The sequence below is a fragment of the Papio anubis genome, chromosome 5 (genome assembly GCF_008728515.1).
Source record: "Papio anubis isolate 15944 chromosome 5, Panubis1.0, whole genome shotgun sequence".
NCBI lineage: Eukaryota > Metazoa > Chordata > Mammalia > Primates > Cercopithecidae > Papio > Papio anubis.
Genome location: NC_044980.1, coordinates 59782623 through 59808157, shown reverse-complemented (window position 1 = coordinate 59808157; position 25535 = coordinate 59782623). Strand labels below are relative to the sequence as shown.

General features: G+C 42.5%; 1 long non-coding RNA gene across 1 annotated transcript; it reads right to left on the bottom strand.

Moving 5' to 3' along the window:
- Window positions 1-20433: 20433 nt before the first annotated feature.
- LOC116274904 lies at window positions 20434-24274 on the bottom strand. The gene is made up of 3 exons (XR_004183720.1): window positions 23943-24274; window positions 22997-23090; window positions 20434-20536 (listed from the first exon to the last, which is right to left on the bottom strand). It is a non-coding gene; the product is annotated as an uncharacterized LOC116274904 (long non-coding RNA).
- Between the last annotated feature and the right edge of the window lie 1261 nt (window positions 24275-25535).

Genomic DNA, 25535 nt, shown 5'->3' with positions numbered 1-25535 from the left:
AGGAGTTCGAGACCAGCATGACCAACATGATGAAATCCCATCTCTACTAAAAATACAAAATTATCTGGGTGTGGTGGTGCATGCCTGTAATCCCAGCTACTTAGGAGGGTAAGGCAGGAGAATTGCTTGAACCCGGGAGGTAGGGGTTGCAGTGAGCCAAGATTGCGCCATTGCACTCCAGCTTGGGCAACAAGAGCAAAAACTCCGTCTCAAAAAAAAAAAAAAAGAAGAACTGAACTGAAACAAGACAAAGATGCCCACTTTCACCATTCCTATTTAACAGTGTACTGGAAGTTCTGCCAGAACAATAAGGCAAGAGAAAGAAATAACAGGCATTCAAATTGGAAAAGAGGAAGTCAAATTGTTCTTCTTTGTGATATGATCTTCTACCTAAAAGACAAACAAACAAAAAAAACTACTAGGTAGATCTTCTACCTAAAAAAAAACCAAGAAACAAAAAACAAAACAAAACCTCTATCAAAAAACTATTAGCTTTCATTAATGAATTCAGTAAAGTTACAGGGTACAAAATCAATGTACAAAACCCAGTAGTGTTTCTATACACCAGTAATTATCTAGCTGACAAAAAAGTCAAGAAGGCAATACCATTTACAATAGGCACAAAAAGTAAAATACTTAGTAACAAATTTAACCAAGAAGGTGAAAGATCTCTATAAGGAAAACCGTAAGATGCTGATGAAAGAAATTAAAGAAGACACCAACAAATGGAAAACATTCCATGCTCATGGATTGAAAGAATAAATAGCATTAAAATGATCATATTACCAAAAGCAATCTACAGAGTCAGTGCAATCCCTATCAAAATATCAATGTCATTCTTCACAAAATCAGAAAAAAATCCTAAAATTCATATGAAACCAACAAAGGACCAAAATAGCCAAAGCAATCCTAAGCAAAAAGAACAAAGTTGGATACATTACATTACCTGACTTCAAAATATATTACAAGGCACCAGGTGTGATGGCTCACACCTATAATCTCAGCACTTTGTGAGGCCAAGGCAGGAGGATTGCTTGAGCTCAGGAGTTTAAGACCAGCCTGGGCAACATAGTGATACCTTGTCTCTACTAGAAAAAAAAAAAAAAAAAAGGCAGCTGGGTGTGATGGCACATGTCTGTAGTCCCAACTACTTGGGAGGCTGAGGTGGGAGGAACACTTGAGCCCAAAAGATTGAGACTACACTCCAGCCTGGATGACAGAGTGAGACCTTGTCTCAAAAAAAAAAAAAAAAAGAAAACCAAAAAAACAAATACAAGACTATAGTATTATAGTGTTGGTATAAAAATATATACACCAATGGAACAGAATTGAGAATCCAGAAATAAAGCCACAGGCAACAGAACAAAAATAGACAAATGGAACTTAATTAAACAAAAAACCTTCTGCACAGTAAATAAATAATCAACAGAGAAAAGATAACCCGTTGAATGGGAGAAAATATTTACAAATTATTCATTTATCAGGGGACTAATATCCAGAATTTACAAGAACTCTAGCAATTCAACAGGAAAAACAACAACAACAACAAATAATCCCCTTAAAAATAGGCAAAGGATATAAGTAGACATTTCTTGAAAGAAAACATACAGACGGCCAACAGGTGTATGAAAAAATGCTCACCATCACTAATAATCAGAGAAATGAAAATTAATACCACAATGAGATATTACCTTACCTTAATGGCTATGATTAAATAAAAAATAACAGATGTTTGGTGAGGATACAGAGAAAAGGGAATTCTTACACACTGTTGGTGGGAATATAAGCTAGTACAGCCACTATAGAAAAGAGTATAGAATTTCTCAGAAAACCAAAATAGAATTACCATTTGACCCAGCAATCCCACTCTTGGAATCTACCCAAAGGAAAAGAAGTCACTATATCTAAGGGATACCTGCACTTGCATGTTAATTGCAGCACTCTTCACAATAGTAAAACTGTAGAATTAGTTTAAGAGTCCATCAAAAGATGAATTAGTAAAGAAAGTATGGTGTGTGTGTGTGTGTGTATATATATGTTTATGTGTGTGTATATATATATGTTTATGTATATACAATGGAATATTGTTTAGCCATAATAAAGAATGAAATCATGTCATGTGCAGCAGGATAGATGGAACTGGAGGTTATTATGTTAAGTGAAATAAGCCAGGCACAGAAAGACAGACAAGACATTTTTTCACTCCTATGTAGGAGTTAAAAAATTTGATCACATGGAGGTAGGGAGTGAAAAGATAGATAACAGAGACCAGGAAGAGTGATTTGGCAGGGGGATGAAGAGAAATGGGTTAAAAGGTACAAACATATAGTAAAGTAGAAGGAATAAATTCAGTGGTTGATAGCACAGCAGGATGACTACAGCTAACAAAAATATATTGCACTTGGGTGATGGACACCCTTAATATTCTGACTTGATCAGTATGCATTATAGACATGTAATATGTATCTCATAAGTTTGTGTCAAGAAAAACAGTGGATTGCCACTGTATTAATAGACCAGCATAGAAAGAAAGAAATAGTGTTGGGACAATTGGTTACCCACGTAGAGAAACCTAAAATTAGGTCTCTCATTACACCATACACAAACACATGTCTAAGTGGAGTTAAGACTTAAATATGAAAGGCAAAGATATAATACTTTTAGAAGATAAATTAGGACAATATATTTATGATATTCTAATGTAAAGAAGGAATTCTTTAAGCAAGATATAAAAACCTAAACCATAAAATAAAAATGGGAAAATCTAATTCTGTTAGATGTCTGCTATTGAAAGACATTATCTAGAGAATAAAAAGAGAAATCACAAAGATGAAGACAATATTTCAACAGATATACAAACAACTAGTATCCAGAGTATATTAAAAATTCCTACAATTCTGTAAGAAAAAAACACAGATTCTAATAGAAAAATGATCAAAAACAGACATTTAATGAAAGAGCATTCAACTTCATTAGTGCTCATCTTTTTTAGTAATCAGGGAAATATATAATAAAATTACAATTTCATGCCCACTGAATAGGCAAAAATTTAATTATGATAAATCCAAATGTTAGCAAGGATGTGGAGTAATGAGATCTCTAACTCATTGTTAGCAGGAATATAATCTGGTGTAAGCATTTTCAAAAACACTTTGGCATGACCTAATAAAGTTAATACATGCATATCTGAAATCCATCCCTTATCCCTCTAAGTATGTAGCTTAAAGAAATTGCATATGTGTGTTAAAAATCATGTATAAGAATGCTCTAGCAGTATTACGCATAACAGCTATGATTGGTAACTCTTCAAATGTCCATAAAAAGTAGAATAGACAAATTTGGTATATTTATATAATGGAATATTACACAGCAGAAAAAAATGTACAAATGACTATAACATGTATCAACATGGATGAATCTCAAAAACATGGATGAATGATGATCAACAGAAATAAACTACTAAAACTCAGGCAGTATGGTTTCATTTATATTAAGAACAAAAACTAGCCAAACTGAGTATTAAATTCTAAGAGATACAGGCATACTTGGTAAACTATAAAGAAAAGCAGGGGTATGATTAATACAAAATTCAGATGCTGTTTTTCTTGCAGGGAGGAGAGGGCACTATAATCTGAGAGAGGTACACAGAAGTCTTTAAGATACTGGTAATGTTCTGTTTCTTATCCTGGGTAATGGCTGCACATTTCATTATTTGAAAACTCTCCAGATAATATTTATTCATTTTTATATATGATATATTCTCCAATATAATGAAAAGTCAGCTTTGTAATATTGTGGCCAAGACTGAATGACACAAGACACATAAAGTGTCAAGCATCTAAGAAGTGCTCAATATGATGTGTCTAAATTTAAAAAATAGAATAAAATAACGCTTCCCTCAGGCCAGTACTAGGGTTGGGACAGGAGGGCACAGAGGGGTAGGCTGGAGACAGCAGGGCATATTCTTATGGGGCCCCACGTGGGATGCAGAGACTCAGACATTGGCTGGAGTTCATCCAATCCTTGAGGAATCTGCCAAGCAAAGCAAGCAGACGCATTCCAGAGGATGGCATGTTTACAACCTCTTGGCCGGACACCACTGCCATAAAGGCAGCCAACCCAAATCCTTTTCTTCTTATGTACTAATGAGCCCCAGGACATTATATTCTTCATGGAAGAAAATACTGTTTTTTTAAAAGAAGATGAACTGTTTCACTGTGTCCCCTCCCTACCCACCAGCCCTGCAGAAACTTAGCAGGAAGTGATGAGGCCACTAGATAATGCTTATCCACCTCGCCCCTGCCCATGGGTCTCAAACACACTGGCTGAAAGCCATGCCTCACTGGTGGCTCTCAAGGTCTCTCAACAAACCTTAACTGAGCACCTGATAAGTGCAGGACATTTTGCTAGACACACGATGTTATGGGTTGAATTGTGTCCCCCCAAAACTTATTGAAGTCCTAACCCCCAGTACCTGTGAATGTGACTGTATTTGGAAAGATCTTTGCAGATGATCACAGTAAGATGAGGTCATTAGGGTGAGCCCTAATATAAATGGTGTCCCTATAAAAATGGGAAGTTTGGACACAGAGACAAGCACACAGGGAGAACGCTATAGGAAGATGAGAGGTACGGTGCCACAAGTCAAAGAACTTCCAGAAGGTAAGAGACAGCCTGCTACAGACTGAATGTTTGTATCCCCACAAAAGACATATGCTGAAATCCTAACTCCCAATGTCCTGGTATTAGGAGGTGGGGCCTTTGGGAGGTATTAGATCATGAGGGCAAAGCCATCACAAATGGAATCTGAGCCCTTATAAAAGGGATCCCAGAGAGCTGCCTCACCCCTTTTGCCATGTAAGGACACAGCAAGAAAATGGCCATCTGTGAACCAGAAAGTGAGCCCTCACTGGACACCAAATCTATGAACACCTTGGGCTCAGACTTCCCTGCCTCCAGAACTGTGAGAAACACATTTCTGCTGCTCATTAGCCACCCAACCTACAGCATTTTGTTATAGCAGCCTGAGCAGACTAAGACAGAGACCTGAGACAGATCCTCCCCTCATACCTTCAAAGGGAGTGTGGCCCTGCTAACACCTTGGTCTGTGACTTCCTGAACTGAGAGACAATAAATTTCTGTTGCTTAAGACACTCAGTTTGTGGCACTTTATTTTGGCAACCCTCAGAAACTAATATAAATGGGCAAAGACATAGAAAAAATATGACTTTCTACCCTCAAGGAGCTTACTGTTTCCTAAGGCCTGGAAAGAAACAGTTGTATTTTAAGCAGAATGAAATAAGTAAAATAACAAAAAGTAAAGGAAGCACTCTGGCTGTGCAGGCTAGAGAATTCATAATTCTCACTACAGAGTACAATATGACACTTTATAATTATTGATTTTTCTTTCAAATATTTATTCACAGGGGACTATAGAATGTATTGGTTAACTGGTTAAGAATACATTGGCTTTGAAGTCAAATAAACCCAAGTTCAAATTTTAGCTCAGTTGGTTTCTAGTCATGTGATACCAGGAATGTTAAATATTTTCATCAGGGCTCTTTTTCTCCATTTATAAGATGAGGATAATCATTCCTATCTTGCAGAAGCATTATATGGATTAAGTAACACAATGTGTTGGAATACATAGTCATATATATACATATATAGCTTAATACAGTTCCTAACACATAGTAAGTATTCCATAAATGGAGCTGCTGCTGCCAGGAGCAGCAGCATCACTATTCATCCAACACAAGTTTATTGTGTCTGCCTTTGAGCCAGATGCCATGCTCAGGATACAAAAACAAGGCAATGGGCCAGGTGCAATGGCTCATGTCGGTAATCCCAGCACTTTGGGAGGCCAAGGTGGGCAGATCACTTGAGGTCAGGAGCTGGAGACCAGCTTGGGCAACATGGCAAAACCTGTCTCTACTAAGAGTGCAAAATATTAGCTGGGCGTGGTGGCGTACGCCTGTAATCCCAGCTACTCGGGAGGCTGCGGGAGGAGAATCTCTTGAACCCAGGAGGTGGAGGTTGTAGTGAGCTGAAATCATGCCACTGCACTCCAGGCTGGGTGACAGAGTGAGACTCCATCTCAAAACAAAAACAAAAGCAAACAAACAATCAAAAAAACAAGGCAATGGTTTTTGCCTCCACGGAGCTTACGGTCTAGTTCCTTCCTGTACTGAAGACAGATGTGGAAGTTAATAACTATTTTAAAAATAGAATAAATACTGAGAGAAGTGTCAACCTAGTTGGGGGTTTCACGTCTTGAATGAAGGATTAGGGTAGATGCAGAGAGGAGGTAATGCTTGAGATGAGTTTTGAAGGCTAAGAGTTTGTTGAGGAAAGGGTCATTCCAAGGAGCAGGAAGGAGTATGAACAAGGGAACAGAAGCCAGAGACTATGAGCAACACTTGGAGAGGGCAAATAATTTAGTGCAGTGGAAGCACAGAGAGATCCTGAGAGGGGAGAGGATCCTGGAAAGATGGGCAAGGGCCACATTGTAAGAAGCTTTATGTGCCAATTTGAGTAAGTTTGACATCATCTATTGGCAATGAAGAGCTTTTAAGGGACTTTTGTTTTACAATAATGTGTGGTAAGGAAAGGAGTGACATGGTAAGATTTGCTTTTAGACATACTGCTCTAGCGGGTATGGAGGGGAGAAAAGAGGCAGAGGAACCAGATACGAGGTGGTCACCACATTAGTCAAGACTACAAACTATAAAGACTAGAACTGAGTCAGTGGTGGGGGCATGGGTGGACTTGGTAAAAAGAAGATAGTGTTAGTTGACATCTGTGATGCTTCGTAACTGCCAGGCATTTCCTGAACACCCTTCCTATGATTAGGGAATTTCCCAATTACAGTCCGTCCTCCTCAAGGAAGAAGTGAGAAACTCCTTTTCTCACCTCTGGCAGGAGGATTCAAGCGTGTGACCTGAGCTCTGCCCATCAGATGCCATCAGGACTTTGATCTGGAAGAGAAGGATGTGAAGAAGATATTGCATGGAATTCATTCTGAACAAGGATGGTAGTGAGACACTACCATGCTTGTGAGTGTGAGTTTTGAGGCACAATAGTCTTAGCAGTCACTTTTCACCCCAGAGTTCGCATGCAGTCTGTGGCAGCAGCAGGATTTCTACTGGATAGCCAGGCAGGGTGACTGCGGCATTGTTTCTCTCTGCAAAGTATCCAAGTCAGGCCCTTGGACTTTCCTGAAGATTCTACATGCTACCTAATAAATTAATACATTTCTTTTTTTTTTCTTAAGCTAGCTAGAATGACTTTTGTTTTCTGCAACTTAGAACATGATCTGATACAAGTAGAAATGATGGCATTTGGTGATAAACTGGGAGTGAGGAAGAGGCTGAAATTTAGAACATCCATATCTCTCTCAGGTACCTAGGTGCATGATAGTGCTGCTAAATAAGCTTGGGAATGAGTGGGAAAGAGCAGCTTAGGGGAGAGTGTGTGAGCAGCTTAGGGGAGAGAGTGGGAAAACTCAGTTTTCAAAATACTGAGTTTGAATTTCATTAGGAACATATGGGTCAAAGGTGGTGAAAAATGCGAACCTTGATATCAGCAAGGAGGGCTAAAATCAGATTTTGGACTTGTCAGAATATATTTACCTATTAATTAACATTAATTGAGTACTTACAGTGGTCCAGACACTGAGGAAACAACAGTAAGACAAGATCCTTGCTTACATAAAACTTATGAATAAGTAAACAAGTCAATTAAAAAAAATGATCTTGAGAGTGATAAGTACCAAATAAACAAGCAGAGCAGAATAAAGAGATTAAGGGTGATGGTTAAAACAGCTGTTTTAGAAAGAGTGTCCATGGGAATCCCTGTCTGAGGAGGTGACATTTAAACAGAATTAGGGAGTGAGCCCTGCCAAGTTTTGAGGACATGGGAAAACATTCTAAGCAAAGGGAACAGCAAATGCAAAGAGAAAAATAAGCTGAGGGTGTTTAAGGAAGAGCAAGAAGGCTAATGTGGCCAGAGTGAAGTGAGTAAGAGGATAGTGGTGGAAGATAATCTTGGAGAAGTGGGCAGGGACCGGATGACATAGAGTCTATATAGTTGATCAGGATGAGAAATTTTCATTTCATTCTAAGTTTGTAAGAAGTCATGAGGGGGCTCTGAGCAGGAACAGAAATGAGGTGACTTATTCTTTTAACTCTGACAGTTGCCTTGTGGTGTCTTTGGAGGGTGGCAAGAGTGGAAGAAGGTAGATCAGTTGGGAAGCTAGTACCTTAACATAGGCAGAAGATAATGGTGGCTTCGACTAAGAAGGTGATGAAAATAGTGGTGTGGTGAGAAATCGTTGAATGCCAAATATCTTTAGAAGGTGCAACCAACAGGACTGCCAATGGAATTACTGTGAGTATCAGAGAGAGAGAAATCTAGGATGACTCCCATGTTTTTGGCCTAAGGACTAGGTGACCAGTGGCGTGATTTAATGAGGTGGGTGAGGGCAGGATTGGGGCTTGGTAGTGGAAATCAAATATTTTGGTTTGAATACTAATTGGAAATGACTATTAGACACCAAAATTGAAAAGCTAGGGCTAGAGTTATCAATTTGGAAATCATTAACTCAGAAACAGTATTCAGACACAGAACCAGGGGAGGTCACTGGAGAACAGGATGGGAACACCCATCCACAGGACTAGATGAAGTCTCCAGACAGTAAATGTGGATAGAGAAGAAGACTTAGGACTGAGCCTTTTGGTTACGCCTAGCATTTGAACAGATGAGAAGGAACTAATTTCCATTAATGAATAAAAAGAACACCAAGTCTCCTGGTATTGTTTTACTCATTGATAAAAACTAGCTCCTTCTATGGAGACTTTGGTGTTTCACGAGTCAAACAAAAAGAGTAGTTTAAAACGGAAGGAGTAACCAACCTTTTTTTTTTTTTTTTTTTTTTTTTGGAGACAGAGTCTCACTCTGTCAGCCAGGCTGGAGTGCAATGGCGAAATCTTGGCTCACTGCAACCTCCGCCCTCCAAGTTCAAGCGATTCTCCTGCCTCAGTCTCCCAAGTAGCTGGGATTACAGGTGTCTGCCACCACGCCCAGCTAATTTTTTGTGTTTTTAGTAGAGGTGGGGTTTCACCATCTTGGACAGGCTGGTCTTGAACTCCCGACCTCGTGATCCACCCACCTCAGCCTCCCAAAGTGCTGGGATTATAGGTATGAGCCACCGCATCCAGCCAGGAGTAACCAATCATTTCTTATTTTGCTAAGAGATTGAGTAAAGAAAGATCCTAAGAACTGACCACGGGAACGTGGAGGTTGCTGCTGGGACCTTGGCAAGTGCAGTTTAAATGGCCTGGTAGGGATGACAGACTAATTAGAGTGGGATCAGGAGTGAGTAGAACCGGGCACGGTGGCTCGCGCCTGTAACCCCAGCACTTTGGGAGGCTGAGGCGGGTGGGTCATGAGGTCAGGAGTCCAAGACCAGCCTGGCCAACGTGGTGAAACCCCATCTCTACTCAAAATACAAAAATTAGCTGGTCATGGTGGTGGGCACCTGTAATGCCAGTTACTTGGGAGGCTGAGCCAGGAGAATGGCTTGAACCCGGGAAGTGGAGGTTGCAGTGAGCTGAGATCACGCAACTGCACTCCAGTCTGGGGAACAGAGCAAGACTCCATCTCAAAAAAAAAAATAGTGAGTGGAAAGTGTAAAAGTGGGGTCGGTGAGAACAGAGCTCTAACAAGAGGCAGTTCAATGGGTGGAGACAAATGGTTAAGGCAGTAGCTGAAATGGGATGCACAGCTGAGATTGCCCAGAGAAAATGTGTAGATTGCAATGAGAAGACAGTTGGAGATAGAACCTTAGGAAACATCAAGAAATGGAGACAATTTCCTCAGAAGATAGATTGAGATAGGAGAAGCAGGAAAGTACCGTGGCCCAGAAACCAAGAGAGGAGAGGTTGTAAGGAGGAGGTGGTCAGCAAAGTCATATGTTGCAGGTAGACCAGATAAAGAGGACTTCTGGAGTTGGCTGTGAAGAAGTTCGTGGTGATCTTAACAGGGGTAATTTCAATGGTGGTGAAGGTAGAGGCCAGGGTGTGTCCTACTGGGAAGGAACAGAGGTGAGGAATGGGAAGAATAAATCAGGCCACTCTTTGAGAAGGAAGGAGAGAAAACTGCTATAAGGAGCCACAGTTGAGGGAAATTTTTATTTTTCAGGAAGAGAGATTTCAGCATAAACATATGCAGAGAGGAAGGAGCAGATGGAAGTGCAGGAATAAAGGTGATGGTGGATGGAGGAGGGAGGAGATGGGGTTTAGAGCACAGGGTGGAGGACTCACCCTGAAGGAGGGACAACTCTTTCAAGGTAAGAGGAAGGAGGCAAAGATGGAAAGAGGTGCACATAATGGTCCAAGAGGCACGAAGTTCTTACTTGATGGCCTCTATGTTCTCCCTGAAGTAGGAGGCAAGATTCAGTGATGGTGGTGGGGGCGGGGGGCGGTGCTGGGGTGGGGATAATAAGAAGAATGTGGAAAAGAGAGCCTCAAGGGTGCTACCTCAGAGTATTCGCAAATACCATTATCTACCTAACGTTTTGGTGTCTGTCTCTCTGTCCCAGCAAACCTCCCAACTCGGTCTCCCTCCCTTTTCCATCCCCCGTAAATCCCTTCTCAAATCCCACCTGCAGCTGTGGGGAAGCTTCCCGTCATGGGTGAGTTATGGAAGAAACCTTTATCTTTCCTCTCTGGCGCAAGTTTTTCCCCAGGAGGCCTGTACTGAGCCCACCACAAGCAAAACTTAGAAAATAGAAGAAACAGAAAACCAAGGCAAGAAATTTTAAAGACAAGTACCTTGCAATGAATTATAAATTTAAAAATTACAAGTTGAATGGTTGCTGGGCATTGTGGCACACGCCTGTAATCCCAGCTATTCAGGAGGCTGAGGCACGAGAATCGCTCGAACCGGGGAGGTGAGGGTTGCAGTGAGCTGAGATCGTGCCACTGCACTCCAGCCTGGGCTGGAGTGTAGACTCCTGGGCTGGAGTGTAGACTCCAACAGAGCGAGACTCTGTCTCAAAAATAAAATAAAATAAAATAAGAATCATAAGTTGAATGAGTACTTAATAGATAGGTGCTACCTATTTTGGGATTGAAACCTCTGTAAGGCAGCAGTTGTTTTCGTTTTGCGTCTCCTTAGAAGGTAGTTTAGAGAAATGACCCTGGAACTCCACTTCTTGGGCCCAGATTAGAAATAAGTAATCTTGGGCTAGCTACTAAATCTCTCAGTGCCTTAGTATCCTCATCTGTAAAATGGGAATTGTAACAGCACTGCCCTCTTAGGTCTATTGTGGAGATTAAGTGACTGAATGTGTGTAAAGCCCTTAGAATGGTGCTTGTGTTGAAAGCAGTCAATAACCGATAGCTGTTAGTGTTATAAGTTCTGTAAGAGTGCAGGCACATTTTGGACCCCGCGAAGGAAATGCTCAAGAAGAGACTAAAGTACTCCTTTAAAATGTTGTAGGGACAGTAGAATATTGCATTATGGTGAAAGTGGGGAGATGGATCTAGCACCTAATCTTGGATTCTTTTTTTATTCTATGAAAAAATCCCTCTGCTGCGTGGGAGTGCAACGTGTTGACCTAAGCACAAAGTGTGAGGCTGGTAAACAGGGAACTTCTCAGTCCCCATTCAGTGCCATCTCCTTTCTTGAGAGGTTTATTCTTGTTGCAGATGCCCAGTGATCTGCTGTGCTTCCTGCTATCTGCCCCTCCACTCCTATGTGGAAAAGTCCTTATGCCACATAACACACCCCTCCCCATCAACTTGAAAAATAGCCTATCCTGATTCCCAACTCTTCAGGTGAGAGTCTCATCAGCTAGCTGGTCTAATCTAGCATACTTCCTTCCAGGCAACACAGGCGACATTTGCTTTTAACAGAGGCCACTATGAAGAGGTAGCAGGTCTCAGTGGTTATGGGCACACTGAGCGAGAGGGGATTGCCGCCCACACTGTAGAGAGCAGTGGGATTTGGATGGTTACAGGTCCCCATGGCCCATCCTGCTTGGAGTCCTTTGGAGGGTTCTTCTAGAAGGGCTTATGTCTATCTAGACTCTAAACCCTAGAAAATAGGAAATGACATTTGTCCACCTCATGGGAGTGCATCATGCTTATTGATAGCATTGGACTCTAATTTCTCTAGAGAGACGGGATCAACTCTTCAAGTCTGGGAATAAGAATAGCAAAACATCTTTGAAGCTATTTTTGAATGTTGTGCTGTTATTCTGAGGTAGGTCTCATATCCCTGGTGGTCAATGTGCATGATTTGCACAAAAAAACATATCACAGAGCCCAGCCATCATAGAGCCTTTCAGCACTTCACAGTGTCATCTCCAGGTGCTTCCTTCCACTCTCTCTCTGCCCCTCATTTACTGAGACTGTGAGGAGGGTAGTCCTTTTCTAAGTATAACTAGGAGGAGGGGGGTCTCACAAGGTGAAATCTCCACACTTTTCCTGGGTCTTTGTATAAGTAAGAGAGCAGCCAATAAAAAGTTCACATCCTCTGCCTAAAGAGATGTGATAGCCAAATACAACACACCATTCCCGCCTGGATCTTGAATAGGGAGGGAAGAAAATAATTGTAGAAGATATTTTGAGACAACTGAAGAAAGTTGAATATGAATTGTAGATTAGATCAGTGCTACTTGGAGTATGGGTTGTGGCCCAGCAGTAGTGGCAGTGTCACCTGGGAGCTTGTTGGAAGTGAATAATTCCAACCCCATCCAAGTGATTTATGTGCACATCGAAGGTTGAGAAGTATTATATCAGACAGCATTACTGTGCTGATGTTACATATCTGGTAAGTGAGAATGGTATGGCAGGAGAATGTCCTTGTGTGATGAATGGGGTGTGTGTGTGTGTGTGTGTGTGTGTGTGTGTGTGTGTGTGTATACACATACGCCTTCCAAGTGGGAGAATTCAGTCTGCAATCCACACCACCCTGAAGGTGAGGCCTTTAAGGGAACTGGATCTAAGACTCTTGGGTGGCAGCATGGATTGTCCTGTGAAAACCATTAGAATCTTCTAGGCTGGATATACCAGGATGGAGATATGTACTACGTTAGGAAGAAGAAGAATGCTGGAGGTAGACAAACCCCCAAGGGATGAGGCCCTTGAGTCCTGAAGGTACCTAAGGATTCATTCCCACTATGTGACAGCAAGTCAACAGGTTAGAAGTTCGGGTGTGTTCCCTAAATTCAGTGGGGATGTTTTTCCCCCTCGTTGGATGACACAGTTTAAAATTCCTTTCTTCATATGCTGTAATTCCCTTTGGTTCTCTCCAGCCCTTTATCAAGGTCAGACACACCCCTACAACTTTGTGTGTTGTTGACAAGAGAAAAGTGAGACCTACCCTGTGTTCACAGCCCTCTGTGGAGCCCTTTGCAGGGGTAGCAGCATCACTCCAAGGGGTGGAGGTCACTGGGCTACAGGCTGCATTTGCCAGGAATTGAGTTATTGCCAGCTCCTGGTCTCCTTTAAGGTCTCTGTCTCCTGGGCAGATATGAGCACTGTATTCAGAATTACTAATGTTTTCTGGGACCTTTTCTCTAAATTCCAAATCACATAAGGGGAAGTGGTGAGGATGAACCTTCCCCAAATCCCACATTTCTGTAGCTCTGGAGGATACTGACTCATGGTGGAGCATTTATTTCAAATAAAAAACAGCACAAACCAAAAAGACTTGAGGAAGTACCTCCTCCCACTCTTGTTTCCAAATTCCATTCAGGTTTGGAACTTTTTGAACAATTTTTATTTTGAAACATGAAAAGGTGGAAGAATCCAGCCTCCTTCTGCTAAGAGTAGACATAAAGATAAGCATCTCTCCACAAAGGTACAGGATTATGTTACCCTTCTGGAATCCTGGTAGCCAATTCAAGTTGTTTTTGAAGCACAATGCTACCCATGAGGCCCAAACCAAAAGAACCAGACATTCCAGATTGACTCAAATAATTCCATTTTTTAAATGTAATGTTCTGGCACCTCTGTGATATCCATATTTGTTCCAGTTTTCATCACACCCTGTGATATTGAATGGCAAGAACAAGAACAAAATGCTTCTTTGAATAACTCGGCTGCCTTCCTACCTTGAGGCTGTCAGGTATGGGATGTAGTTTGTTGGGAATTAAAGGAAAACAAAATTTCCACTCAAGAATTGAATTCTTTCAACAAATATGAAGAGAGGAAAAACTGTTTTGTGGTTTATTGTGGGGAACAGAACTCTTAGAAAAAACAAAAGAAGGAAATTCTCAATGGAAACTATGGATCTTTGATGAACTTTTCATTTCCTCATGAGTAGAGAATTATTAAAAGCCAAAATAAAACCTATTTTCTTCTTGCTGTGTCTTATCCAAGTATTTAGCAGGGAGAAAAATGACATTAGTGACTATTGAGCCATTTGACTCTCAAACACATAGTAACTTGGCTTTGAAGGCAAGTCACAACGCTTCTAGGAAACTCCAAGATGGGAAGATTAAATTCTTTTCATTCTCTTTGAACTATTTGGAAACATTCACAGCTTGGAGCTGGGATGTCCATTCTATTGTCCATGGAGTTAGCTGTGTTGTCTCTGACTCCACAAAACACGAGTTTCTAACTGAGAGCTCTCCTGTACTGTGTCTAGTCTGTGTAGGCCAGACTTTATCAGTTTTTGGTACTCTGTGATAATTCCCCTTGCCAAACACACTTGTCAGAATTATTCCCTAAAACACACTTGATAAATGGGCTTATCAATACCATTATATCTTGAATAACTCATATTTGTCCCAGATGACTATCTTTTCAGTTAAAAAATGAATTTAAACAAAATGTAAATGTAAACATATTTCCAACTCAGAGTTCCATTTCAACTACTGAAGCACATCCTAGCACTAAGTCCTTTATTATTTTTGACGTTTATGATTTTTGTGTTTGTTGGAAACAAATAAGTTCTCAGGTGGCTGTATCTGTTTTTTATATTTATGACTCTTTTTACTTATTGGAAATAAACAAGTTCTCAATCTTCTATCTGTAAAATAAAACAAGAACTGCTTCACAAGAATCTTGGGATAATTAAATAAGATAACAGACATAAAGTAGTGGTCATATAGTAAGTGTTCTATAAATATTATGACTTAATTCCTTTAGCTCTATGGTAGACATACAGAGATTTGGGGAAATAATTTAAGTACATTAATTTTTATCTTTTTTTTTTTTTCAGATAGAGGTTTCACTCTTGTTGCCCAGGTTGGAGGGCAGTGGTGCGATCTCGGCTCACTGCAACCTCTGCCTCCCAGATTCAAGCGATTCTCTTGCCTCAGTCTCCCTAGTAGCTGGGATTACAGGCATGCGCCACCACACCCAACTAGTTTTTTTGTATTTTTAGTAGAGACAGGGTTTCACCATGTTGGCCAGGCTGGTCTTAAACTCCTGATCTCTGGTGATCCACCTGCCTCAGCCTCCCAAAGTGCTGGGATTACAGGCGTGAGCCACCATGCCCGGCCTCTGTTTTGTAATTAATATATTTACTTTTCATTGTAAAACAATGGATTTCTACAGCAATTCGGAGCTTAATTTTTGTCTGTTAGCTAACTTACAAAATTTAAGCCTTTCGCGATTTACTTTCAGGGCCCTCTGCTCTTCGGGTCCTATTGCACACAACCCTTTTCATGCTCCCAATTCATCAGTCCCTGTCCTGTCCTTTCACACATTCCACAGTTTCTTGTATCATGTTTCCCCTGTCTAAAAAACTTATTTTCCATTTCCGTTTATTATAATCTCATTCTTCCTTTAAGGTCCAGTTCAATCATTCTTTTCTTCTACAAAGTCACTTCTGATTTCCTTGGTCCAAAAATAATGTCTCCCTCATAGTCATTCTCATGAAATTGAGTATTTTTTAAACAATTTCAAATTTAGAAGAGGGCTACATTTACAGAAAACTTGCAAAGATTGCACAGAGATTTCCCACATACTCCTTAGCAAGTTTCCCCCAATGTTCACATCTTATATTACTGTGGTCCATTTGTCCCAACTAAGAATCTAATACTGGTATACACACTGAACACTTGTAACTTACATTGTAGCTGACTATTAACTGTGAAATCCTTGAAATCAGGCTGTGTGGCCCTTAGTTCACTCATTTCTATAATACATACGAAGTCTTTGCTTACCATTGAGCACCAAGCAGGAACTAAAACAATGTTTGTTGAATGAAAGAACAATTGCTCTCATTGCCTTAATTGTCTACCTCAACAAAATCTCTGTTTAAGTGTTTTGTGTAAGTGGAACATAAATACAGAAAAATGTGATTATAAATGTAGAGTTCAGTGATTTTTCACAATCTGAACATACTCATGTAATTGTCACCTGGATTTCAAATAGAACATTTCCTGCATCACAGAAGCCCCTCCATGTGCTCCTTTCAGTAACAATTGCCCTTCATCTTGACTTCTTATGTTGCCTTTAGTTTTATTTCAGTAATGGGACACAGTGTCATGGTTCACGCTTATAATGTGACCCAGTTTTATACTGTTATCATGCCCGTGCAAAGTGGCTTGAATCTATCTATTAAAAAATTCACTGCTTGATTAAAGGAAGTACAGCGCAGTAGATTTTCCAATAGCCAAACAATGTCCATTGTCTTTGTAGTTTATATAGTTTCTGCATTAAAGCCTAGCTAACGGTTGGGTGTACCCACTTTGGACCGAAGGACAATTCCATTTCTGACAACATCATTGAGCCCGGTGTAGGAAGTAGGACATAAACCATTTTCATTTCTGTTCCCTTAGAAACACATGGAACAAAATAAAGTTTGCCAAATGGAAATATACAAAACCACTGGGGAAATAAATGTTATTTTTAACCTTCTAAGAGACTATCACAAATAACTGGGAGGAGAGTGGAAAGAATTCAAAAAGCAGATGACCTTTTAACAGGCAGAACATAGCAGGGTCAGCAAGTGTCTAGAGAATGTTGTGACTCGGAGAAGCGATGATGGGAGCCCAAGCCTTGAGGAACTGATCTCACCGGCTATGATGAGAACGGAGCTAGCTTCCTCTCAATCCTATGTGACCTGGATAGCTAGAAGGGAACCTTCCTCCAGTAATGGAAACAGTGAGAATCCCTGGGTACTAAACAAAGGAGTAGATTTGGAGATCTAGGAGCTAGTGGGTTTGTGGCTGGCAGCCAGGTCTGGAGTGTTGCCCTCACGAAGCCGGGTTTTCTCTACTCTTTGAGAAAATCTCACCCTATGGAGACACAGTCACCTGCATTCTAGGTGGAGACCACAGAGGTGAGGAAGTGGGTTAGAGGGAGGATGACAGCCGTACTGTCAGTAGAGGGAGCTGTTCTGGGAAGGAGACAGGGAGACAGCCACCTCTTCAGCGTTCAGAGGGAAAAGAAAGCCACCACAGCAAGTCTCTCCCTTTTGAAGTTAAATCACTGCTTCACTGCCAGTTCTCAGGTGGCTCAAGAATGGACAGCTACTTTGCAAAGTACGTGCCAATTACACAAAATTGCCTACTCTGTCATGCGAATTTAAACCAAGGCAGATAATGCCTCTCGATCAATCTGGCTTTTCTTACAGATACTCAGCATAGAGAAAACCGGCTTGGTTGGAGACAGAGTTTGTGTCACACTTTTTCTCATAAAGGAAAAGTTGCTCCAGACCAAGCAACAAGGGAGATGTTAAAAGCTGGTTGTTCCAGCTTCTCCCTTGAGTTACAGATAGTCATACAACTCTGAGCACAGGAAGGACCTACAGTGTTCTTAGAAGTAGTAGAGTTCCATGCCTTTACTAACCAGGCTAACCAACGGAAGAGTGTGTAAGACCTTCTAGGCAAAAGGCCCTGGGAGGCTGAGTTTATTCTCAAACCACCAACCTTTCTCCCACCATCACCTTCTGTTACCAAAATATACTTACTTTTTTTTTTTTCCCTGTAACCTCATTTTAGAAGTGAACAGCTTTCAGTTAAGGTGATTTGCAGGAGATAAATAGACATAGGTTCATGCCAGATCTCACAGAGAAGTTCTAGATGTGCCAAGCATGGTGGCTCATGCCTGTAATCCCAGCACTTTTGGAGGCTGAGGCAGGCAGATTGCCTGGGGTCAGCAGGAGTTCAAGACCAGCCTGGGCAACATGGTGAAACCCCATCTCTACAAGAAGTATAAAAATTAGCCAGGCGTGGTGGTGTGTGCTTGTAATCCAAGCTACTTGGGAGCTGAGGCGGGAGGGTTTCTTGAGCATAGGAGGTCAAGGCTGCAGTGAGCCCAGATTGCCACTGCATTCCAGCCTGGGCGACAGAGCAAGACCCCATCTTAAAAAAGAGAGAATGAGAAGATCTGGGTGGTTTATGTCCTCTGCTTATCCTAGATATCTAGAATCTTACAGAAACCTTATATTACTCTTTCATGAAGTGGGAAAAGGACTTTAGAGAAGGGGGACAGATCAGAAGGCAGAAAATGCACTCAATAGTGTGACTCTCTCTTCACTTAGGCCTAGTTCTTTCTCCTGTGCTTCTCTAGTCTTTTACTAAAAGAAACAAGGAGACTGGAGCTTGGACTAACAGAATTAAAATGGCATGTTCAACATCAGTGTTCCAAAAATCATCAGCCATTTATCTTCATGGGGAGTTTTTCCTTTATGCACCAGCTGACTCTCTTTTCTTTGGCCCATCTTTCTCATTCTGCCTTCTGCCACCAGCCTCCATCCCACTGCAAAACTCTCCACCTCCCATTCAGGTCAGGGCCTTCCTTCCCACGCATAAAAGCTCATCCTGCAAATAATCAGTTTCTGCCCAGGTTCTCTACCATTAGCAATATGGAAAAAAGCAAAAGCTTTCAAGTTTTGCTCACAATTTGACATATATTTGATCAAATTTTTAGTTTGGGCTAGTATGTTCCACCAACCATCAAACCCTGGTAAACGTAATAAGGGTGAAGGGATGGCCTACCTCATATACTAGTAAAAACTGGGAACATCTTAGATGCTTATAAACAGGAATAATATTTAAGTACTTGATGATACCTCCACTAAAGAACTCTTTATGACCTTTAAAGAAGTATTTGAAAAAAGCACAAAAAAGTTTCTGCCACAATATTAAGTGAAAAAGGTAGGCTACAAAATGATATAACATGGCTAAATGATGTTAAAAACCTGAAGAGCTGCTGCAAAGAAAAGGGGTTGGGGGGGGAGACAGGAAGGAAATGCATCAACATTAACAGAGGTTGAGTCTAGAGGGTGGGGCTTTGGGTGATTACTTTTTTCTTTGTAATTTTCCACCCTTTAAAAGAGCATGTCCTACTTTTGTAATTACGGAAAAAAGAAAGAAAACCTTGAGCTTTTGCATTTAATCAGTCCACAAAAGCAATAAACAAGACGCGCTGTGGCCAGGGAACCCAGCGTTCGAGGGGCCGGCAGAGCGATCTGGCTGTCGCCGGTGGGAGGGGCGGGGTCCCCGGGACAGCCTCCCGGACCCAGGCCCCCAGGCGGCCCGCAGCCCTCAAAGAAGAGCCTGTTTTATCTCTGAGCAGAGATGACGTCACCCTAAGGAAACCAGAAAGTGCTGATTAATCATGAAGTCAGAACTAATCCCTGAAAAGAAGTCGTGTCGGGGCGAGGCGCGAGAGTGCCCCAGACGAGATTGCAATCTCAGACGCCGCCCAGGCTGGGGTCTGGCCCGTCACGCCCAGCCAGGTCGCCGGTGCGCCCCGCCCCCAATGTCTGGCCCGCCCCGCCCCGCCCCGCCCCCACCTTAGGTCTCCCCGCTTCCCGCTTCCCCCGCGCACACCCGCCTCCCGCCTACCCGAGGTTTCTCCGGCTGGCGGCCTGGGTGGCGCATGCGCAGCGGCGGGCTGGCCGGGCCCGCTCCAGACCCTGGCAGCCCACCAGCTCCGGGTCGCCTGCCGTGGTCCCTCCCCCGGCAGGTTCTTATTGTACCGCGCAATGGTCGCGCACCGACTAGGTGTGCTTTTAAAGATGATTATCACCATGGCGATGAGACAGTAATTTGGCCGAGACCTGTTCCAGTACCCGAGCCAAAAAGGGTGAATTAGATCCAAAAAGGGTGAATTAGATCCTGGACCGTCACTGGAAGCCGCTTTGAGAGGGAGGCCATGCTTCTTAAAGTATGGGTTTCACAGCCGCCAGTTTTATGGAGATCTATACTATAATCACATGTTATTCACAATCTTATTTTTATTACAGTCGGTTAAAGGATTTCATCCATTGCTAGAATACTACAATCCGCAGCTTTGGGGGTAACAGGGAGGCTCTCTGCGACCGCTGCTGGGGGGTGGCGGGACCCCGGGTCCGGAGCCAGGCTGGAGGCGAGCGCGCCCCACCGCCGCTGTGATGAGAGACAGCAGGGAAAACTGTGGGCGTCTGGCAGCCCTGTGGAAGAACAGGTTGCTCATCCCTGGGAAGCCCTCTCAGGGGTAAAGGACCTTGGATGCGATCAGTCTTTCTTTGCGGAGAGCCCTCACACCTGTCCTGAGAGATAACTTGCATAAAAGCTGTTTGTGCCCTGGAGGAGAAAAGAAAGTGATTAAAAGAAGGTGGGGAGAGGGGTGGTCTGAGATGTCAGTAAGGATATTGGGCTGTGAAATACGTTGGTCTTATAAGTGGCTCTGCAGTATCTTCTAAGAAGAATCCTCTGTGAGGCCAGCCTCTTGTTTTCAGGCTGGTCAAGCAGAAAAGAAGAATGGAGAAGCCCATTCACTGAGAAGCCACTCGGCCCCGAGGGACACCTCCATCTTGCCTTCACAGCATTTGCTCTTGCAACAGGTTCTTAGATTAATTTGGCCTGGTGGTCGGTCTTGAAGCACCTCCCACATGTGCCCTGGCAGCTCAGCGCCCAGCTGTCCCGTCCTGTGTTTGTCTAGTTGATTAGGCAAGTGTTAACCAGTGAACCACAGAGGCCCATGGTCCAGTGGGCAGGGTGTAAGAAAGTACCTGGAACAGAGAGATGGACGGAGATAGAGCGGGAGTTTGGGCCAGGTGGGCAGCACGGGCACCTCTCAACAATACCTACAAACATATTGCTCTGCTCATTTGTTTTAATCACATCAAGGCTTGTCACAATCTTTCTGTTTTCTTTTCCCTTACAAAACAAAGATCTCACTAGGGTTGCTTCATGAAGTTCACCAGTACAGTAAGTGCTACAGCATGTTGGATTGCCTTGGCAGGGAGAAGGCCCTTTTATCTGCTTTTGATCACTGTTGGAGTCTCAGGCCTTTAAATCTTTTGAACTCACATCCATTGTTCCACACTAGCTGCTACTGATTCTACAACCCCTGTTCTCGATTGATTATATTTCTTTGGATGAAATATGATATCTTTAATGTTTTTTGGGCTCAACGGTCTGAGTGTGGGGAGAAGAGGCTCCTAAGCCATAGTCAGCAGCTTGATTCCCTATCACCTGTTTGGAGCTCATGGTAACCAGAGTCAACAACTAACCAGATTGAGGAGAAACAGCAGCAGGTTTATGTAGCTCAGAAAGATAGTGCAGTTCCAAGACATGGGAGGAATAGATAGGGATGTTTGGTAGCTGCTCAAATCAGAGCTTCTCAAACTGGCGTTTATCATCAGAATTACCCAGGAAACTAAAAAATATCGAGTCCCAGAGTTGGGAGTGGGACAGACATCTGTGTTTTTTGAAGTTTTGGAGTGATTCTAACATCAGCCAGAGCAGGGCCTCTGGCTTATGGCTTGGGCCACCTCAAATCAGCAGCAGCACCCAGCTTGGGTGACACAGCGTACATGGGGTTGGGGCTGCTTTTAGAACTGTAGAAGACTGATCCCTGGGGAGCCCTCTGAGGTGTCAAGCTAAGAGCTTACCAGGTTTCAGAGATACGTTTGGCCCAGTCTTCTAAAATTCTAGCCCTGTTATTGGAGATGGCCTTAAGACCTAGGACTCAGAGCAGAAGGGATCTGGAAAGAGGACAGAAGCATCTAACGTCCTGGGTAACCAGTAGGAAAAAGCTTAGCAGGTACCTAAAACACAGAGAGAGGGTTTTGGCTCTGGTCCAAGAACCACCAGTGGTGAGATTAACAGGAGGATCCAAGATGACTGCACAGCTCTTCTGAGCATCTATCCATTTGGTTCCCTGCTCAGCCAGCAAAGAAGAGATGTAAGGTAAAGCTTATAGGAGTCTGGAACCCAATATTAGACAAGGATTCTATACTACTCAAGCTTTGACTGAAGGAGGAAATAATATCAGTAATAGACATTACTAAACTAATGCTGTCGTGGTTAGCATTTATTGATCATTGTGCTAACCACTTTATACTTCAAACTCAGAATGTTTAAGTACATCCTCTAAGGACTCCCAGCTAGTTGGTGGCAGGGACAGAACTTAAACAAAAGGTTAGAGTATGAGCTCTTTTGATGTCTGATTTCCATTTCACAGGCCTGTTTACTTCCAGAAGGGAGTTGAACACAAGTTGAAGAGTTGGAGTGGTGGCAGTGAGAGCAGCTCAGGGAGTAAATTATAGTAACGCTAAAAAATGCAAAGTGCAATTAATTTTACAACTCACATCTTACATATTTACATTGTTGTTTCAATTTAGTTGCTCATAGTCTGAGATCTTAGTAGGTCCATGCCATCTTAATGTCAACCTGAGGATTGGGTAGGAACACAGTAAACAAGGCAGTGGACCTAGCGGATGATTAGGTTCTAAATCATATTTTAATAAACAGCTATTCATACTTTCCCACAATCATTTAAAGGGAAACCAGAGTAATTTTGTTGGTACAACCCTCACATTTTAAGAGTGTCCTTAAAGTGCTCACCAACTCAGTTTGAGGAGATTGGCAATGACTTGGAAATCATGTCATGTTTGTAATACAGACTTGAGAGTCCAGTGAGGAAAGAGTGAAGGAAATGACAAAGCACCCTTTGGAGGACGATGACAGAAATGTACGCATGAAAATAATCACACCTCAGGGATCTCGGAGGTCCTGCACGCACTACCGATTACTCACCCGTTGTAAGGTCTCCCAGCATTAATCCATCTTGGCAGTAGGAAGAACATTACCAAATGACTACATTGCCTGCTGGCTTCTTCCAATCTCCTGGCTGGAAAAGCAAATGAGTGAATATTCACTCTGGAAGATGCAATTGTTTCCTGTATAGATACTACTTCATGGAGGTTCTTCACGCAAGTAAACCAGGATGTGAAATATTTTTTGTGCACCACATTCCAACAACTTCTGGAGCATCTAAATCCTGTCTTGGAAGCAGTTTCCTTAGGGTTTAACCAGGCATTAAACCAAGGTCAATGACAACCAAGACCATTTTCTAGTTCTACAGTAATTCTAGGGAAAAAACTACTTGGTTTTTGAAGGTGCTTTAATGTTTTTAGTTCAATATTTACTTCGCTTCCTGCATATAAGGTGGTTGGAGAAAAAGTGTATTCATAAAAAAACAAAATAAAACCAAACCCCCCTCCCCTCCCCATTGGTGGGATAAGTTTTACTTACCAACAGTAAGAAAAATAGAGGATTAAAGACAAAGAGAGCTGGCATTCATATGTTGGAAGGCTTTTTTGAGTGTCACAGATTTTTAAATAGCTGTCTTTTTTTCAAGTGGTTCTTGATGGAATTGTCAGGAGGGGGAAAAAGGTCCTATTATTAAATAAGCCTCAGGAGACATCAAGTGTTTTGGATAGTTAAAGGGAGTAGGGGGAGAGCTACCATGCGCAAGAGAGGTGAGTGTACCATTCCAGCACACTACTAATCCTTGTTACCATAGAGATTTTCTTTGGGGAGAGACACTAAATACATTATCCACATTATGCATATGGAGAGGGTTTACCCAGGAGCTTGAGGCAGGTCATGGACCATATTAGAATGTTATCCAGGAACCCAATGATGCCACAACCTAGTAGGTCATGAAGACCTCATTCTACAACCTGGAACCATCACCAACCTGCAGAAGAGACACTAGCTACTTGTCTAGCTCACAGGGCTGGGAAGAATGTCAGTTCTTCATTTTACTGGGTGGCCGTTGGATTGCAGGATTGGTGAAGAACCATCTTCCCCAGAGTGTTTCAGAAAGTTGGGAGCCAGAAGCAAAGGGCTGTAGTTCAGTGATTGTGTTACCAGGGGGTTCTTCCTCCCAGAGCTCCCAAGATGGTGGCAGGCCGCTTCCAAAATGGCCACCGGCTGTTTCCAAGATGGTGGCAAGCCTTGTGTTCTCTGACCTGGGGTTCTTGGCCTCACAGATTCCAAGGAATGGAATCTTGGGCCATGTGGTAAGTGTTATAGCTCTATTAGAAGCCGTGGGTCACGGAAGAGAACTGTGGAACCCAGTGACGAGTGTTCAGCTCGATTAGGACGAACCCAGGCACTTAGCTGTGCAGGAACAGTTACAAGCCTTTAGCCCAATCAGGAGCAGCAGTGGGCGCCTACTGGATCAGGAGCACAGCGGACACCCTGTGGGATCTGGAGGGATGGAAGTCAGTGGCGGGTCTGCCAGAGCTGCAGACAGCAGTGGTGGACGATGAGCGAAAGCTCAGCTCGAGCCGTAACAAACACAGACCAGAAGAGAGTGCAGTTGCAAGATTTAATAGTGAAAACAGAGCTCCCATACAAAGGGAGGGCGACCCAAAGAGGGTAACTGTTGCTGGCTGGAATGCCTGGGTTTATATCTTGATCATTGTCCCTCCCGCTGTGCTCTCAGGCGATAGATGATTGGCTATTTCTTTACCTCCTGTTTTTGCCTAATTAACTTTTTAGTGAGCTCTCTTTACTACCTGATTGGTGAGGTGTGAGCTAAGTTACAAGCCCCGTGTTTAAAGGTGGATGTGGTCACCTTCCCAGCTAGGCTTAGGAATTCTTAGTCGGCCTAGAAAATCCAGCTAGCCCTGTCTCTCAGTTGTACTAAAGACTCTTTAGTTCCTATGAAGTCTGACTTCTAGGTCTTTTTTATGAACAAGCCATGGGCCTCTGCAGACGACATGGAACAACATATGGCTCAAGTCACAGATTATGTCACTAAGTCTGGAAGGTTGTGCCCTAAGTTTTTACACGAAGACAAGTATTTGACTGGCATCTTCACTGTGGGAAACATTGAAGTGGTACAGGTTAAGTCATGTGGAAAAGACAGCATCTGAAGCTTCCACTATGCTAAACCCGTCAGCTCTGAGGATCATTTTATCTCAGGGAGGACTGACCAGATTCCTCAGAACTGAAGTCTAAGAATGGAGTCCACAGAAAACAGGTGCAGGACAAGAATTGCTGATAGGACAGGGAGGAAGAGAATCAGGATTAAGAGAAGGCAAAGAATTCCAAGAAGGTAGACTTGGATTTGGCAGGAAGAACAGCATGAGTGAGTTTTGTGAGAGCTGTTTAACAGAATTTCAGTAGGAGTCTAAGGAGCATTTGGGCTGGCTAGCAAATGCAGAAGACTGACAGTGAAGAGGGAGGGAGGAAGAGCTGTACAGGTAAGCACTGCGTAAGGGTGCCACGTCTAAAAGAACATAAATCACATCACAAACAACATAGCTTTGATATTTAGTAT